The sequence below is a fragment of the Meles meles genome, chromosome 2 (genome assembly GCF_922984935.1).
Source record: "Meles meles chromosome 2, mMelMel3.1 paternal haplotype, whole genome shotgun sequence".
NCBI classification, from domain to species: domain Eukaryota; kingdom Metazoa; phylum Chordata; class Mammalia; order Carnivora; family Mustelidae; genus Meles; species Meles meles.
The window spans coordinates 125,725,806-125,742,620 of NC_060067.1; positions in this window are offsets into that span (position 1 = coordinate 125,725,806).

A 16,815-nucleotide genomic window follows, 5' to 3' on the forward strand; every position below is an offset into this window, starting at 1 on the left:
CCTTAGCCTCATAGCTAGAATGGGTGATTTTGAACGTCTTTGGCCAGGTGTGGTATTGGTCATGCACATTCTCCCCAAAGGGGGTGGCAATAGTAGGGTCAGTCTAGAGGTGTCAAATTAAAACCATCCAGGTGATGTGGGTATCCGAGAGACCTTGTCTGGTCTCAGAAATCAGTGTGAAAGTGGCACCAAACATTTTGCACTTCGGTGAACCCTGGGGTCAGGGGCAGACTAGGTTGTAAATGAGGGTAATCATGTTTAAAAGGGAGAGGGACATAGAAGCTAGGTCCTACCATCGCTGATGAAACGGCTGCATAGAAATATTCTGGCTAGGGGCGCCTGGGTGGCTCAGTGGATTAAGCCGCTACCTTCGGTTCAGGTCATGATCTCAGGGTCCTAGGATCGAGCCCCGCATCGGGTTCTCTGCTCCGCGGGGAGCCTGCTTCCTCCTCTCTCTCTGCCTGCCTCTCTGCCTACTTGTGATCTCTCTCTCTGTCAAATAAATAAATAAAAAAAATCTTTAAAAAAAACCCAAAAAACTGTTAGAAATATTCTGGCTAACTTTTTCAGTCATCCTCCACCCGCTAACACCCCCGGGTGCTAGGTTAGCCTTCAGGTGCAGACACTGGTCTCTTAGAATTGGTGGAGATCCTGCAAGCTGGTCTGATTCCCACCTGTGGGGGTTCCTAACTACAGTCCGTGTTCCCTGGCCTCTCAGCCTCACTGAATAGACATTTTCATCCTCCGTTTACTAAATGTGCCTGTGCTTAAACACTACTCCTCAAGACAAATGAAAGATACTCAACTTTATTATCTCATTCTTTTAAAAAAAAAGATTTATTTATGTATTTGAGAGAGTGTACACATGCATGTGCACCCAAGTGGGGGGGAGGGGCAGAGGGAGAGAAAAGGAAAGTCCCAACCAAACTCCCCACTGGGTGGGGAACCCGAGGTGGGGCTTATCTCACCACCCATGAGATCGTGACCTGAGCTGAAATCATGAGCTGGATGTCTAACTGACTGAGCCACCCAGGCGCCCCGTTTATCTCATTCTTTAGTTATTAGTATTGTAGTATAATTGCCCTCTACTGTTTTTTTGGCTAAAATGTACAGAGTGTACCTGTATTATGATTACAGGGAGTTTTGTGAGCTGGCGTGTGGCCCTCATCACCATTTATAACATTGCTTCTTTGGAAAAGTGCATTCTGCCTTTCAAACCACAGACTTCCAAATGCACATTTGGAACACAATCCGTTTGTGAGTTGGGAACCCTCTGTATTAATGTCTGCTGGCCCAGGGCAGCCCCACAACCAAAAGACATGTGGTTTAAAGTTCCTATAACAGCCGGTTCATTTAAATAATGTTTGCTGGAGCTCAGTTCAGGTTCTCAGGTTTCTGGTTAATTTGGAAGACGGGCGGCAGCAGAGTCCCAGTGTTCAAACAGCATGTGTGGGGCGTCCCACTCCCTGTAGAGGGATGACACATTCCTGCTTTTCGTGACTTACCCTGTAGGTTTCAGGATTGAGCCTCCTCTGAGGGCAAGCTTTTAAGTTGTGTTGAACAATTGACCTTGAAAAAGAACTGCTTTTATTTTTTTTTTTTTTTTATGTGCAAGTCTGTAAGCTCTGTTTATTTTCAGTGGAACAAATACAAACAAAACGATGAGCTTGCAGCTTGGTCAGCATAGTTGTCCATGCATATTTTCTTTTTTTTTTTTTTTTTTTTTTTTTTTTTTTTTCTTTTTCCCCTTTTTATTAATTTTTTCAGCGTAACAGTATTCATTCTTTTTGCACAACACCCAGTGCTCCATGCAAAACGTGCCCTCCCCATCACCCACCACCTGTTCCCCCAACCTCCCACCCCTGACCCTTCAAAACCCTCAGGTTGTTTTTCAGAGTCCATAGTCTCTTATGGTTCGCCTCCCCTCCCCAATGTCCATAGCCCGCTCCCCCTCTCCCAATCCCACCTCCCCCCAGCAACCCCCAGTTTGTTTTGTGAGATTAAGAGTCATTTATGGTTGGGATTGGGAAGAACTGCTTTTAAAAACCAACTCTGCTTTCCAGGTTGGAAGTTCAGCTAGGGTCTTTCTCATTTATTGAGTTCAGGGGCCCTCTCAGTAGGAGGGAAAACCACATTTGAGTCCTTGATGGGGCTCCTTGCCCTCCCTCTTCTTGTTTTCCTTTCCTGGTGTCTCCTTTAAGATGTCTCCTCTTCAGTAAGTTAGAAGCCAGAGAAGCAAGCCAGTCTCTACTGTCCCAACTGTAAAAAAAACGGTTAACATTTATGAAATGCCCATGGTGTGCCAGGCCCTGGGCTAAGCACGCCATGTATCTGGTGTCATTTCATCTTCAGAATGAGCCCCAGTGACAGGTATCACTGTCCATGTTTTACAGATGAAGACATTGATTTAGAATAAGGGCATTGCTTTATCTAAGAATGTACAGAAGCAACCACTGCTCTCCCGGCTCCCTAATCGCTGGGTGGGATGGGAGGCTTTATCGGTGGGTCCTGGAGTGGAAGTTGTATTTGTCATTTCTAGTTGAGACCAAGGACCTGCCATCCCAATTCCTACACCTCAGGTTAATTGCCAAGACCACAACACACCCGTGTTCTGCAAAAGTCAACATTCTCGTGGAAGAGAAATACGAATGTTCCTTTGGTCCTCTTGACTTTAGATATTTGTCCTACTTGGCGGCTTGAAACAAGATCAGTCACAGAAGCAAGAGGACACACAGTTACTTTTTGCTGGAGGTTAAAGCCCTCCAGGGGGCACTCCTGGTGGTACCACCCTCCCGGCCCATGATAATAGCTACAGCTTTTAAAATGCCTGCTAAGGCCAAGCACTTTCTTTATACTTAATCCTCAACCTACCCTCCAAGATAGGTGTACTATTATCTTCATTCTATAATTAAGAACAATTAAGATCACTTCCAAGCCATGGCCTCTGCTTATAATGCCCTTTTCTTTTCTCATTTGAATCTGCAGAAGTCGTCCCACCCCATCCCATCCAAAAGCCTGACGAGCTCTGTTCTCTCACCAGACTCTCCCAGATCTCCAGTGGGAATACATTTCTTTCAACCCCGCTCAGCACAGCTTTTCTATTTGCCTCTATCCCACACTGCCTTGTGTTCTAGGTGCTGTTACATACGTCTCTACGAGCCGCCAGCTGCAAACACGGGGGGAGCAGAGACTGTTCTCATCATCTTTTCCCCACTGCTGTGTCTAGCACAAACCCTGGCCTGAGGCCAGATTGAATTGATGGTGTGGTCCCAGTTCCAGGTGCTCCTGCGTGTGCCCCAGGCCTCTTCCTGGCTTATGGTGGGCTCTGGGGGCAGGTGGATTCCCTTAGCCTGTTGCCTATTGTCCCTTGAGGAAGAAGGGGCTGTTGTCACTGTGGCCGCAGCCTTTTGCTATCTACCCATAACAGGACCGTTGAAACCTCTGCACACATACGAATATAAACTTAAAATACAAAAAAAAAAAAAAAAGGCCTAAATTGTGCCCTTAACATAATTCCATGCAGTCCAGATATGCATCTACTATTATTTATTTTATGATGTGTCCTTGTTAATCAGAACGGGGACCCACTTTTGCCAACACTTAGAGATGCTGAGATGTGATAGGGAGAAGGAAAGCAATGTAAAGGGTAAGGCCTGGGTCTGTTTCTTTCTACCTGTTACTTTAGTCTTGTACTGAATGAACATAAATTTTCATATCTAACCACATAACTGCTAAGAATATGTGTCACATATGGGTGTTGGAGATGAATTGTTTTCTAGTTTATTCTCTAAGTGCAGTAATCCTGACACTTTATGTAAATAGTTGAGATAGTGTGTGCATGGAAATAAAACATGTATTTACTATATTCTAGAATATCAGAAAAATGGAATATCAGTGTTTTGGATTGTTTGTTCTTGATTTCGCTTTTTCTTTGGGAAGGATTTCAGTTATTCTAAGTTACCAAATGGTTATAAACAAAAATTTTGTGCTGGGCATGTTGTCTAATGACTTTTTAAAACTTAGGGGCGCCTGGGTGGCTCAATGGGTTAAAGCCTCTGCCTTAGGCTCAGGTCATGATCTCAGGGTCCTGGGATCCCGCCCCACATCAGGCTCTCTGCTCAGCAGGGAGCCTGCTTCCTCCCTCTCTCTCTCTCTCTGCCTGCCTCTCTGTCTACTTGTGATCTGTCTGTCAAATAAAAACAAACAAACAAGCAAACAAAAACTTATATTTTGTGGCGCCTGCATGTCATGATCGGCTAAGCCTCCGACTCTTGGTTTCAGCTCAGGTTTGTGAGATCGAGCCCCATGTCAGGCTCCGTTCTCAAGGCAGAGTCTGCTTAAGATTCTTTCTCCCTCTTTCTGCCCTGCCGGCTCATGCTCTCTCTCTCCCAAAATAAAATAAATCTTAAAAAATTAAAAAAATTTAATATTTTGTTATAAAGTTATGTATGTTTAATTTTTACACTAAGCACATTTGCTGGGTCTCCAAAGAAGGAAAATTTTGGAAGTCATCCTGGATATAGTAGTTAGAGGGCAATTTAGGGAATAGCTAGACTTTACTGGTTTAAAATTTTCCTGCATCATATGAATATCCACCAAAGAGGCCATAGTTTTGGGGACGACTTTCAGTGAATAACTCAAAGGATGTTTTATCCTGTTAGAAACATGGAGAAGTACAGAGACAGACTGACCCAAGAAGAAAGTTAGGGATAAAAAGAGACTTGGTATTTGATAGTGGTGAACTCTATAGAAGTGAGTGTTTCTAGAAAGCCTGTAATGGAGAAAAGAAGGAGGTCCAGGAATATATTTGGTAATTAAGACAAGAGGATTTATAATCAAACAAATTTGGCTTCAAGTCTAAATTATAACACATTTGTGTGTCACCTTAAGCCTTGGGACATCTGACTTTTTTCCCCAATGGACTTAAAATACAATTCACATGCCATACAATTCAGCATGAATCAAAGCATATGATTCATGGTTTTTAATATATTCACAAAACAATGCAACTACCACTGCTGTCTAATCCCAGAACATCTTCATCACCTCAAAAAGAAACTCGTATTCATTAGCAGTCACTCCCCATTTCCTGCTTCCTTCATCCCGTAGCAACCACTAATTTCTTTGTGTAGATTTGCCTGTTGTAGATGTTTCATATAAATGGAGTCATACAGTATGTGGCCTTTGTGTCTGGCTTCTCTCCTTTAGTATAATGTTTTCAAAGTTGATCTATGTTGCACTTTGTTTCGGTACTTCATTCCTTATTATGACTAAATAATACTCTTTCAGATGGTTATACCACTTTTTGTCCCATCTACTCATCAGTTGGACTACTGGGTGGTTTCTCCTTTTTTGGGTATTATGAATAATGCTGCTGTGGAAGTTCATATAAAAATATTTTTGTGGATATATGTTCTCAATTCTCTTTGAGTATATATTTAGGAGTATAGTTGCTGGGTCATATGGTTACCCTATGCTGAAGATTTTGAGGAACTGACAGACTGTTTTCCAAATTAACTATCCCATTTTACAACCCCACCAGCAATGTATGAGGGTTCTGGTTTTTCCACATCTTTACCGACAGTTGTCATTATCTGACTAGTTGATTGTAGCCATTCTAATTGGTGGGAAGTGGTATCTCAGTGTGATTTTGATTTATTTTCCCTAATGACTAATAAGGTTGAACATCTTTTCACATGATTACTGGCCATTTGTATATCTTCTTTGAAGAAATGTCTAGAGCCCTTGCCTGTTTTATTTTTTTATTTTTTTAAAGATTTTATTTATTTATTTGACAGATCACAAGTAGGCAGAGAGGCAGGCAGAGAGAGTGAGAGGGAAGCAGGCTCCCTGCCGAGCAGAGAGCCCGATGCGGGACTCGATCCCAGGACCCTGAGATCATGACCTGAGCCGAAGGCAGCGGCTTAAACCACTGAGCCACCCAGGCGCCCGAGCCCTTGCCTGTTTTAAAATAGACTCACTAATCTTCTTCTTGTTGGATTTTAAGAGTTCTTTGTATATTCTGGATACCAATTCCTTATAAGCTATATGATTTGCAAAGATTTCCTCCCATTCTGGGGATTTTCTTTCTATTTATTTTTTGACAGTATGCTTCAAAGCACAGAAGTTCTAAATGGATCTATATTTTCTTTCGTATGTGTGCTTTTGGTATCATGTCTAAAAAAATCGTCACCTAATCTTCGGCAGTAGAGATTTACTGCTATGTTGTTTTTTTTTTTTTCTAAGAGTTTAATAGTTTTAGTTCTTACATTGAGGTCTTTAATCTATTTTGAGTGAATTTTTGTACGTGGTGTGAGGTAGAGGTCCAGCCTCCTTCTTTTGTATCCCAATATCCCGTGTTCCCAGCATCATCTGTTGAAAAGACTATTCTTTCCCCATTGAATTATTATCTTGGCCTCCCTTGTCATAAATCAATTGCATAAATATAATGGTTTATTTCTGAATTCTCAATTCTGTTCCTTTGATTGGTATGTCTGTCTGTCCCTGTGCTAGTACCACACACTGGTTTTGATTACTATAGCTTTGTATTACGTTTTGAAAATGGAAAGTGAATCTTCCAACTTTGTTTTTATTTCCCCTGATTATCCTAGCTATTTTTAGTGCCTTGTATTTCCATAAGAGTTTTAGAGTCAGCTTGTCAATTTCTACAAAAAGGACAGGTGGACTATTGATAGGGATTGTATTGAATCCATAAACCAATTTGGTGATAGTGTTGCCATATTAGCAATATTAAGTCTTCTAATTCATGAACACAGGATTTTAAAAATTTGGTTAGTTCTTTAACTTCTTTCAGTGATGTTTTATAATTTCCAGTGTATAACTCTTATACTGTATTTGTTAAATTTATTCCTAAGTATTTTTTTTAATTGTAAGTGGAGGCATTTTCTTAATTTTATTTTTGAATTGTTCAATGCTTGAGTATAGAAATACAGTTTATTTTTTTATGTTGATTTTGGATCCCATAGTCTTGCTGAACTCATTTATTAGTTCTAATAGCTTTTTAGTGGATTTCTTAGGATTTTTTATGTACAGAATCATGTCATCTATAAATAGAGGTAGTTGATTTCTTCTTCCTTTCCAATCTGATTCTTGTGCTCCCTCTCCCTTTCTGTCTCTCCCTTCCTCTCCCTTCCCCTCCTACCTTTTCCTTTCTTTCCTGTTTCCTTCCCTCCCTGCTTCCCTTTCCTCCATTCTCCCCTCTTCCCTCCTCTCTTCTTACTTTCCCTCCTTTCTTCACTTCCCCCCATCCCCAACCATCTTTTTGGTAGGAGTTCTCAAGTGCTTTTCTGTATCTATTGATATGATCATGTGGGTTTTGTGCTTTGTTCTATTCATAGAGTGTTTTACATAGATTGATTTTCATTTGTTAAACCAAGCTAGTGTTCCTGGGATGAGTCCCACTTGGTCATGGTATATAATTCTTTTAATATGCTGCTGGATTGTTGAGCATTTTTGCATCTATATTCATAAAGTATATTTGTCTATAGTCTTTCATTGTGATTTCTTGTGTTTGTTTCTTGTGATTGTGATTTCTTGTGACCTGGTTGTGGTAATCAAGTAGCCTCATAGAATGAATTGAGAAGCATTTTCTTCTCTTCTACTTTTTTGGATGAGTTGTGAATGAATGATGTTAATTTTTTAAATTTTTGCTAGAATTCACCTGCAAAACCCTCTGGGCTAGAGCTTTTCTTTGTGGGCTATTTTTTGGTTAATAATTCAGTTACTTGGGGTGCCTGTGTGGCTCAGTGGATTAAGCCGCTGCCTTCGGCTCAGGTCATGATCTCAGGCTCTGTCTCTCAAATAAATAAATAAAATATTTTTTTAAAAATCACCGGGGTGCCTGGGTGGCTCAGTGGGTTAAAGCCTCTGCCTTCAGCTCGAGTCATGATCTCAGGGTCCTGGGATCGAGCCCCGCATCGGGCTCTCTGCTCCGCGGGGAGCCTGCTTCCTCCTCTCTCTCTGCCTGCCTCTCTGCCTGCTTGTGATCTCTCTCTGTCAAATAAATAAATAAAATCTTTAAAAAAAATAATTCAGTTACTTTACTTGTTATAGGTCTATTTAGATTTTCTATTTGCTCTTGATCAACTTTGGAATTTGGTGTTTTTCTAAGAATTTGCCCATTTTATTTAGGTTATCTAATTCATTGGCATAAAACTGTTCATAGTATTCCCTTATGATCCTTTTTACTTTTGTAAGTTTGGTAGTAATATCCCTCTTTCATTCCCAGTTTTAGTAATTTAGATTTTATTTTTGTCAGTCTACCTAAATTTTTGTCAGTTTTGGAGATTTTTTAAAAAATATTTTTATTTATTTATTTGACAGAGAGAGATCACAAGTAGGCAGAGAGGCAGGCAGAGAGGGAGAGAAGGAAGCAGGCTCCCTGCTGAGCAGAGAGCCTGATGCAGGGCTCAATCCCAGGACCCCGGGATCATGACTCGAGCTGAAGGCAGAGGCTTTAACCCACTGAGCCACCCAGGCACCCCGGTGATTTTTAAAAAAATATTTTATTTATTTATTTGAGAGACAGAGCCTGCATGAGAGCATAAGCAGGGGGATGGAAAAAGAAGAGGGAGAAGCAGACCCCCTGCTAAGGGTAGAACCTGGGGCAAAACTAGAACCTAGGACCCTGACTGAGTTCATGACCTGAGCTGAAATCAGATGCTTAACTGACTGAGCCACCCAGGCATCTCAATTTTCGTGATCTTTTTTATTTTCTCTATTCTCCTAGGTGCAATTTTATCTATTTCTGCTCTAATCTGTATAATTTCCCATTTTTTCTGATTGCTTTGGGCTTAGTTTGCTCTTCTTGTTTTTTAAGACAGAAGGTTAAGTTATTGATTTGAGATCTTTCTCCTTTTTTACTGGAGCATTTACAGCTATTACCCTCTGAGCATTGCTTTAGCTGTATCTATTGGTCTTTGGTATGTGGAGTTTTTGTTTTCATTCACCTAAATTTCAAACACATTTAGGAAGGTGTTGTTTAATTTCCATATATTTATGGATTTCCCAAGTTTCCTTCTGTGATTTATTTCTAATTTCATTTCATTATTGTTGGAGAACACAGTTTGCATCATTTGGGTCCTTTTAAATGTATTGAGGCTTGTTATATGGTTTAACATTTGGCCTGTCCTGGAAAATGTTCCCTGCGCACTCCTGTGGTGAGGTTAAGGATTTCAGGGCTGATCAAGGAAAGACAATAACGTGAGATGGCAGTACTGCACAATAGTATTATTGGGCCATGTTTGCTGGGGTTCCAGGAGAGGGGAAGTCCCTCCCAGCAGGAGACTAACAGAGGAAGAAGAAAAGGCAGGTCCCTGGGAAGAGGTGAACAGAGAAGGGCGTATGTGTCTAAATGGTGTCATTCAGTGGCAGGATGGGAGGATCGGAGTCAGCACCAAAGGGCAACAAGGGTTTGGGGACATTTATGACCACATAATTTATGTCTTATCTATGGCTAGTGGATATTTGGTGCAGGTTTGGAGGGAATGCAAAGCAGGCAAGTTCTAAATGGCTAAAAATATTATTTTGGATATGTAAGAATTTGAGTTTATCTTTGAGCTAATGGTACCAATTTGCTGTGAAAAAGTAAACAACATAAGGGCCAATATACAGAGGCTGTCTTTGGCCCATTTATATAACAACATGAGAAAAATGTGTATTCTGCTGTTCTTTGGTGGGAAGTTCCATAGATGTCTGTTCGGTATAGTTGGCTTTAGTGTTGTTCAAATCTTCTATTTCCTTCTTGACCTTCTGTGTATTTGTTCAATCTGTTATTGAAAGTGGGGCATTGGAGTCTCTATTATTGTTGGGTTTTCATTTTCTCCACTTTGCCCCCTACTTGCACATCTCTCCCGCCTCTCCTTTGTCAAGATAACTCTTTCTTGTAACATAAAAAGTTCAGGATTTATGGTGGTGGTCTGGCTTTTCTGGGCAGGGGGTAACTTTATTGGTTTGGGGGAGCTTTTCAGTTTAATTTTTATTTTCTAGACTTCCATCACATTCGATTATTATTATTTTTAGATTATCATTATTATTATTTTTTGCACATTCTAATCCTTTATTGGATAAGAGTTTAATGCAGTTAGGCCAGGAAATACAATAGGGATCATGCTAGACTCAGAATCTCTCCCTTTTTAATTTCAGTAGCTAGTGAGTGTTAAGCTTGTTAAAAGTACAAAAGACTAAAGAAGAGTATCATGACCTCCCCCAACCACTTCCTAATTTTCCTTCTTATTTTAAAGCATGTAAGTATACAATGAATTTGTTTTCAATTCTGTTAACTATTTTAATGCTTTAAAAGAATATATCAAAATCAAATGCATTTCTCCTTTTCCCCTGTTTTTGGAACCCCTGCTTTATCGGCATCCTGAACACAATGTTTTGCCCACCATGGAATTAGATACTACAAGGAAGTCTCCGTTGCTGCATAGGACCTGGGTGTCAAGCATCTGGGGCTTGACTATCACTTCCTTCTCTCATGCCCATGTGGACTTCATCAAAACAATATGTATATCCTCTTCCACCAAAAGTCTGTTCATGTCTTTTACTCATTTTCTAAGTACATTTTGATATTTTACTGTTGAGTTTTGACAGTTCTAGATACAAATCGTTTGTTAAATATGTGATTTGCAAGTGTTTAATCTGTAATTTGTCATTTCATTCCATTAACAGGTTCTTTTTTCTTCCCTCTTGGCTTTATTAAGGTAGAATTGACAAATTGTGAGATACTGAAGGTGTACAATGTCATGATTTGATGTTTTTTAACAGGATCTTTTGGACAGCAAAAGTTTTAAATTTCAAAGAGTTTTTTTTTTTAGTCAGTTTTTCCTTTTATGGATTATGCTTTTGTTACCAAATTTAAAAACTCTTTGCCAAGTGCTAGGTCTTGAAAAAATACATTTATCTTGTCTTTTTTTTCTAAAACTTTTATAGTTTTGTGCTTTATATTTAAGTTCATTATCATTTTGAGTTAATTTTTACATACAACATGGGGTTTAGATTATTATTATTTTTTTTGCCCATGAGATATCCAATTGCTCTAGCATCATTTGTTGAAAATGCTATTCCTGCTCCATTGTGTTACATCTTTGTCAAAAATTAATTGGGCAGGGCGCCTGGGTGGCTCAGTGGGTTAAAGCCTCTGCCTTCGGCTCAGGTCATGATCCCAGGGTCCTGGGATCGAGCCCCGCATCGGGCTCTCTGCTTGGCAGGGAGCCTGCTTCCTCCTCTCTCTCTCTCTCTGCCTGCCTCTCTCCCTACTTGTGATCTCTATCTGTCAAATAAATAAATAAAATCTTTAAAAAAAATTAATTGGGCCGATTTGTATGGGTTCATTTCTGGGTTCTCTATTTTGTTTCATTCATTCATTCATTTATTCATTAATGTATTCCTTCACCAGTAGCACACAGTCTTGATTACTATAGTATAACAGTAAGCCTTAACATTCGGAAGGATAATTTCTCCCACTTTCTTCTTTTTTTTCTTTTAAGATTTTATTTATTTATACTTCAGAGAGAGAGAGAGGCAGAGGCAGAGGCAGAGGCAGAGGGAGAAGCAGGCTTCCTGTGGAACTGGGAGCCTGACTTGGGACTTGATTCCGGGACTCTGGGATCATGACCTGAGCTGAAGGCAGACAGTTTAACCAACTGAGCCACTCAAATGCCCTTCTCCCACTTTATTGTTTTTCAGAATTATTCTGGCTCTTCTAGAGCCTTAACCATTCAATATAAATTTTAGAATAATGTTTTCGATGTTTAGAAAGAAGCTTGTTGAGATTTTGAAATAAGAATTACATAAAACCTATAGATCAATTTGAGGAGAATTGACATCTTTACAATGTTGAGTCTTCTGATCAATGAATATGGTATGTCTTCCCAAGCTCACATACCTTGAAGAAATCCAACATGCTTATAGTGTATTATTCTTTTAATACATTGTTGGATTTGATTTATGAGTATGTTGTTGAGAAATTTTGTACCTAAGTTCATGAGAAATATTGGTCAAAAAATTTCTTTTTTCATGCTGTTTTTTTTGGTCTAGTTTTGGTGTAGGACAATATTAGCCCCATAAAATGAGTTGGAAAGGATGCCCTCTTCTATTTTCTGGAAGGAATTGTGTAAAACTGGTGCCCATCCTTTAAATGTTTGGTGGAATTTTCCAGTTAAACTTTCTGGGCTTGGACATTTTGATTTTTAATATTATTTTAATGTGAATTTATTTTTACTCTGAAGAACACAGCACTCAGAGAGACTGTGTCCAGGAAAGTCAGGAGAATATGGGTCTCAAGTAGTGTTATCTGTCACATGTGTATGTGTCACGTTAGATTGTGAGCTTCTTCAGAGTGCCCATAGTGTGTTGGTCATCACTGGAACGTCAGCACCTAAGATAGCACCTGGCACACAGTAGATTGCTCAATGTAAGATTGTTGAATAGTTGAATGAATTCTCAGCCCTAGCATTGTCCAGATTGGAAGCCTGATACAGTTAGAGAAGCCTAGTGCGGAGAAGGCAGCATGGAGGTGCTTGAGTCCTTCCTTGGGGGTGGAAAAATCTCTTTGGAAGAAAGGAGTAGATAGTATTTATGGCTCCATTTCTTCTACCTACCTGATTGAGATGCTACTACCCAGACTCTGATCACCCACACCAGCTAGAGCAACTCATTGTGCTCAAGAACTTGAAGAGTATGAGGAGCTCATAGAGGAGCAGGGTATGTAGGGAGTAGGACTAGGACTGGCTGTAGACTGGTGTTCTTTCCTGCTGTGGGTGTTTCCTTACACAGAAACAAGGTCTGAGAATTATATTTCAAAATTGAGGATGGACAGGAGATGACAGTGTATTGAGCTTAGGCATGGTTTATAGAGTATTAATTCTTTATTTAGAGTTGAACAGTCTCAGGTTTACAGAAGTAATTAAATGGCTTCAGTCTCTCTGAATTTCAAAAGCCACCCCCAGGTGTTTTCCACTTGTACTGTAGTTTCTAGTTGGCTAAGTGGTTTGTTTTGATATCCCTTTAATTATACAGTTTTAGAAGATTTTCTGCCAGAGTTACATTTGTGTGTAGGTGCACATTAGAGTACATACTATTCATGAGTAAATGAATGGGTTTTTAGGTTTTTAGGTGTCTTTCTACTGAGGACCCAGTTACTGAGTTCTAGTGTTTTGCTTATTTCATAGCATAACAGAATGCCTAGATTGTTAAATAAATGATTTTTTTAAAAGAAGATTTTTTATCTATTTGAGAGAGAGAGAGAGAGAGCGTGCACATGAGTGGGGTGCAGAGGGAGAGAGAGGGGAAGCCGACTCCCTGCTGAGCCCAGAGCTAATGCAGGGCTGGAACCCAGGACTTTGAGATCATGACCTGAGCCAAAGCCAAGAGTCAGTCACTTTAACTGACTGAGCTGCCCACGCATCCCAGTAAGTGATTATTATTACTCTGTATTGGGACATCTTGTGGCATTTAAATTCTTTGATTTCTTCTTCTAGCACCATTTGTATTAACTGCTATCTTTAGTAACTGAAATTTTTTTTAGCACTCACCTATCACTCTCTGGACCGTCATGGGCTGCTTTTAAAAATATTTTATTATGTTGAATTGCTATTTGTTTCTGAGCTAAATGTTGATCCATTGTTTTGTCATTTAAGAGTTTTGGAATTTTATGGTTTATAAAAGCAATGGACCTTATGTTAGGTTTATTAGTAGTCTCATTCTAGAATAATACCTTCCGCATGATAATTGTGCAATATGATAGTTGATTAGTCAATACATAAAACTGATTATAAATACTGAATTCCTGGAGCACCTGGGTGGCTCAGTTGGTTAAAGCCTCTGCCTTTGGCTCAGGTCATGATCTCAGGGTCCTGGGATCGAGCCCCACATCGGGCTCTCTGCTCAGCGGGGAGCCTGCTTCCTCCTCTCTCTCTGTCTACTGTGATCTCTGTCTGTCAAATAAATAAATAAAATCTTTTAAAAAAATACTGAATTCCTTAGGCCATGTCCTAATATAAGATACTCTGGTGTAACTCACTGAAAGTTCTCTCCTTGAAAGCACCTTTGCCCTGATCCTAAGCTCAACCTGAATGAAACATTCTGTTTTATATTTGAGTTAACTACTCTCTTCTCTGTGTCATCCCTCGGCATGTATACATTTCCCTCTTCACACAGAGTATTAGAATTATTTGTTTACATGCCTTTTCCCTTATTGGATTGTTCACTTCCTTTGGGCAGGATCCATCTTTTTTCTGGTGCCCGATACAATTTCTAATTCAAAATATAAGCTGAAGGAGGAGAATCACTTTGTATCCACTACATAGAAGAGTGCCTACATGCAGGAAAGCATTCAATACATTATCAAATGAATAAATTAACGGCAAAAGCTGGTGCTCAGTAAATCTTCGATGAGTTAGTGGGTCAGTTTGTAGTTACCCATTGTGCTCCATATGCAAAAATCACAATCATAAGCCAGAGTTAGTAACTGCATGAAGGATACATATGCCTGAATTTGTTTTTCAAGGTGACCCTCTTCCCACATCAAGAACATTGAACACCTGATAGTAAGCAAGAGTTGAAAGGTAAAAAATCCAGTCAAGTTGCAATTGGATAGGAAAATAGACAGTGAAGCATGGAGGGTGCTATTAGATAACATGGATTCTTTTTAAGCCTATGAATTTCAGTACATCAATGTGTGCATGTGGATAGAAACTTTGTCCTCCATACACTTAGGAAATACTGCTCAAAGAAGTTTTATAGATTTACTCTTGTGCAACAAATAATTTCTCAAGTTATTTAGGAAAGAGAAGAGGAAATATATGCATAGTAGATACGTAGTTTTCAGATTTTTGGACTTTTCTATTTTGGCTGATCGCCTTCAGCATTTTGGCAGTTTATAAACAGATCATTGATTGTCTTAGGAAATGCAGAACTGCAGTGTCTTCTGATTACCTGCTTTCTTTCTTCAATAATAATAATGATGATGATAATAATAAATACATAGTTGATATATATTTGAACCATGAATCATGCCAAAGAGAATGAAAAATCAAACAAAAAACCTACCTGCCCTGCCCCAATATGTCTCATTGGCTTATAGCTGCATCAAAGACAGGAACAGGTGCTGGAAAAATCCATAGAGAGGCATGACGGCAGGAGGCAGACATTGGAGTGATGTCTTTGCTGCTGGTTCCTCAAAGTATGAGGGAAAGAGGCCATGTCTGGCATTTACTTGCTCTTCAGAGCTGAGGCTTTTCCTTCTCATTAGATGGAAAGGGACTTCTGACTGGACTGGAGGGGGAGCATTCAGATATATCAGTGTTTTCCAAATTAATGCTTTTCATTAGTTTTTGATGCATCATACATACTTCCCCCTCCTAATTCCTAATTCCTTGGTTTACTATCTCCTTTCTTTTTTTTGTCTTCTTTTTCTTTCTTTCTTTCTTTCTTTTTTTTTTTTTGGCCTTTTGCAGGGTCCCTGTTCTCTTGTTCCAAATGCTTAAAATGAAGGTTAGCTTTGATCCATGAGCATCTCTCTTCTAGTCTAGTCCAGAGGGGCCTGGTAGGAAGAGGGTTTATCTTGAGTTTGTGGAGTCAGATGAGAAGCAGTCAAGTAGCCTCTTAGAGGAAAATGGAAAGGATCGTCAGAATCATATAGCCCAGGTAGTGGGCAGTACTGACTTTTGGTGCCAGAAGACTCTGAAGTACTGTAGAGAGGTCATGGATGTATGTTCAGGAAACTTTTAAAGTAAATCCATGAAATGCTGTCAGATAAAGCTTCACATGAATGCTGGTAAAAATTTCAGATTTGATGGGGAAACTATTGCTTTCACATATTACCTGTAGTTATGCTTAATGTAACGGATAAGTTATAAATATATAATAGTAATTGTGATTGTTTATTTTGTTTTCACTCCCTTATATAAGAGCTAGGATTAATGTATGTATCCCCAGCACTTAGAACAGGACAAGGCTTGTGGCAGGTTCCCAATAAATATTTGCTAAATAGATAAGTGCCACCAGATTTCTGTACTCCAGTCCTAGGTGGAATAGAAGACAGATTTTTTTTTGTCTGAAAAGCCTGAGTTTCAGCCCTGGCTCTCCCTCTTAGGACCTGTCTGTCTATCCTCTCTGAGCCTCAGTGTCCTCATGCACTTAACAGAATTTCTATGGAGGTTCCCACATAAAATAATGAAGCATTTGGATGGACATTTTGTGGCTGTACATCTGTCTGTCCCCTTCTCACCCTAATGCCAGTTCTTCACCATCCCTTCCCTACCCTCTGCCTTATAGTAGATATTCTTCAAATCAAGGCTCTGTATCTAAGGGTTAGAGTTTAAGTGGAGAAGGAAGTGACATTCTTGCAATGGTTCTTTTCATTACAAAAATCTCAGGAGACAAGGGGCGCCTGAGTGGCTCAGTTGGTTAAGAGTCTGGTTTTGGCTCAGGTCATGATCCCGGGGTCCTGGGATGGAGCCCTGCGTTGGGCTTCCTGCTCCTTGGGGAACCTGCTTCTCCCTCTGCCTCTGCCTCTCTCTGTCTCTCATGAATAAATACAATCTTAAAAAAAAGATCTCAAGAGATGAAAAGCACAACTGTAAGGGTCATGAACCTCGGGTTTAGAGTAGTATTACCATATAGCTACAACTGAAATGTGGAGAAAGGACAAAAGCAAGAAAGTCCTTTGCGAAGCTTGTAAATCTGTGCCTCCCGGCAGGGTCTGCAGTGGTAAAATGTGTACAAGATCTGAGGCATGAGACGACAGCCAGGTGGTGTGTGGTGGGGACAGAGTTCGGGGGACACTTTCCT